Here is a 3,011-nt window from a genome sequence, read left to right on the forward strand (position 1 = left end):
TACACAGCTATAAATTTATCTTGTAGTTTTTCGCGTCAAAGTCCTCCAGATCGTCAGTATTTTTTAGTGAAACTACAAAGTAAAGCGTTTTTCAGCAGAAACTAAAGCAAAAAAAATTCAGTCGAAACTAAAAAACACATTTTTTAACAAATTCTACAGTCTTTAGAGGAATAGAGGTGGCGAGATTTCCAAATAATTTGTTATAAACTTTCGACTATTCTGTTCGATTTTCGTTCCAAATTCGAAGCTACAAAGGGATTTCAAAACTGTTTACAAAGCGACGAAGGATTCGAAAGTTATTTCGTAATTTTTTGAAGAAAATACCTTCAGAATGTCAGCTCTTTTAAGGGAAACTTTTGAAAATTGAGCATTTAGAAGAAAGAGTAACTTTTCTGATGTTTGAAATTTGAAAACTTTTTAAAACATTATTAATATATGSCCTTTAATGACAGCTGAGACACTTTGATCGAAATGTCAACTGCAACAGGTGTCATTTTGACACTGACTCGTCTATATGTGGCGTGACATTTCAGTGACGTTGAGCAGTGACATTTGTTCGTCTAGCGCTGTTTCCATGGTTACCGATTACAACTCGCAATTTTTCGGGGTTGGCGCAAAACAAACCAAATCAATGAAGCGAACACTGAGACCTAATCACCTAAAACTTAATAAAATTTGGCAGCCACTAATCGATATTCCGAATTAGCCCGATGCTCCACTTTGATAACAGTCAGTGGTCATTACCCGAAATAAGTCAAGCTTTATACTTGCCAGAGTATTCTGGCTCTGGAAAACGCATTTGCGATTACTAATTCCATAAATTGCACCAACTACTGGCAGGGAATCAATTAGAGTGTGTCATTAACTTCCTCAAGACTTATACCGGGTCTTTTATAGAACCACAAATGACTTTCAGAGGCTTGAAAATGCTGCATTTCCAGCAAAGAAACAGCCCAATTTCTCCGGGCATGAACCCATCACATTTATGATGGGTCGTCGTATATCTTAAGTTGCATGGGACACGCGATGTTGCTAAGAAATTATCGATAACACAAAAGCCAAGCTCGGAATGCATAAACAGAGCCCATTGAGGCCCGTTTAATATTTGATGTGGGCCCATTAGGGCGGCAAAGACCTCAGATCTTCAAAAACATGCTAGAAGCCAGGGGATTATTCGGGGAAAAAGAAGCGAACTGGCATGTTTTATTTAGCCTTATGCTAATTGCCTGTGGAAAGTCACTTTTAATGTTTGCACCCCTATGTGGATTGATTTAAAGTCACATGCGTGGACGTCTCTGTGCATCAAATAGAGGCAAACATGCTGAAATATCCGTTAGTACATGGCTAGTTTGGTGGCTTTGGATGGAATATCAGACCCTTTGCAGCCTTATCTTTGCCTGTGCAAACTGACTGACGATAAAAGCCTGAAAAAGTGAATAATCGACAGCACCCTATAGTTGTTACTCTGTTATTATTGTATTTATAGCCAATTCCAAAATGATGATTAGCATCGAAACTGTTACCGGAGCGCATTGTTTGAACATCGTTAATATATTTAATGAATTTTTGTTTGTCCGCAGGTTGTTGAATTAATTAATTCGGCTTTAGTGTAGGTTGATGGCGGTGTGCAGTTGCCGCCATGGAAAATGCTGTATATTTTTCGTAAGTAACAAGCATCTAAGTAAGTGTCCTTTTGTGGTGTTTTTCTGGGCTTGAATAGTTGAAGACTGGACATTTTTGGAGGACAAAGGACAGTTCAAGGTGCGGAAAAGCAAGTGAAAATATGTTGGAACGAATCAGCTAAAGAAACGGTTACATTCGGCGAGCAATTATTTGCCCGAATATAAAGAGGATCGATTAATCATTCCGCTGTCACAGAACACACAAATGCTACTATCCGCCCATTTATACGAAATCCATTAATATTGTTCTGTTGCTTCTTACTTTCCTTGTCATTAGCCGGACAAGGCAAACCAGGTTTCATTTGGAAAATTATTATTTGCACACCGGACGACGCGTTTGCTGTTTGTTGAGGAAGCAATTATGCTCCACTAAAGCTAAGAAACCCGAAAAAGGCCCCAGTTTCAAGCATTGGCCGCGGAGCTTAACTGAAGAGTCTTAATTTGCTTGCAGCAGCCCAAATTTGCACCGGGTGACGTGATGGATCAGGCCCATCCTTGTGGTCCAAATTGAACCGAAAGTGAATGCAAAAGCTCTCTCAAGGGGCAATTTGCAACATGAACCCACCCGAAAATGTTTAGGCACATTCTGCTAACCTCTGGTTAGCAGATTAACAAATTTCCTCAGCAGGCAGCAGTATCGGAGTGAAAAACTTGCTTTCAATAGACCAGAAGAGTCCAGAAACTAAAATGAGGCAACAAACGTTGGCCCATGCATCGGACTGGCTTGCGATGGTCAAACGGCATGCTCTTGACCGAAAATATGGCTAAAATTGCAGGTTCAGGATATGTTTACCAAACAGGAAAACTGAGCAAAGGAATTGCACAAACATGTTATCAAACGGATGCTAAATAAGGCACACAGTAAGCAGGTAGGAAACAGGCAAACACTAAAGGAAAAACGCGCATGCAATTGCAACAACGAAAGCAGAAAAGGAAGCAAAACGGGTCGGTTAGTGGGCACAGGCACAGAAATCAAAATTTACCTTAATTCGAAATCAATTCGCCAAAAAAAGAAGAGGAAAGATCAATGAAGAAAGGAAACACGGTCACAGAGAGTTAAGAAAATGGCACAAACACACAGCAAGACAGAAGCATTAGAGTCAAAGAGTCGATCGAGTGTCATAATATTTTGGGTCGACTTTGGAACTGCACTAGATTGAGTGATGTAGGTTGGGGTGTTCAGGGTGAGACGATCGTCCGATGCCCTTCGAAAAGGGTCGGCGTCGTCAGGGCACTGGCAAAACTGGCGGCGATGGCGAAAGGGAGGAACGTCTTCGACGTCGCGACGGCGATCACAGCCGAACGCTGCGCGACGCGCGATTTTCGCAG

The 3,011-nt window shown here is 41.1% G+C and overlaps 2 protein-coding genes across 3 annotated transcripts in view; one reads left to right on the forward strand and one right to left on the reverse strand.

The window, feature by feature from the left end:
* Positions 1-3,011, reverse strand: part of LOC109545237 — a gene marked incomplete at both ends in the record, with an annotated part of 46,061 nt that extends 43,050 nt beyond the window's left edge. Inside the window, 1 exon segment of the mRNA XM_048664131.1 lies at positions 2,666-3,011.
* Positions 1-3,011, forward strand: part of LOC109545241 — an 8,486-nt gene that overhangs the window by 2,239 nt on the left and 3,236 nt on the right. The window lies entirely within an intron of this gene.

The sequence above is a fragment of the Dendroctonus ponderosae genome, unplaced genomic scaffold, assembly GCF_020466585.1.
Source record: "Dendroctonus ponderosae isolate FM_Combo_2020 unplaced genomic scaffold, Dpon_F_20191213v2 Dpon_F_20191213_2, whole genome shotgun sequence".
Taxonomy (NCBI): domain Eukaryota; kingdom Metazoa; phylum Arthropoda; class Insecta; order Coleoptera; family Curculionidae; genus Dendroctonus; species Dendroctonus ponderosae.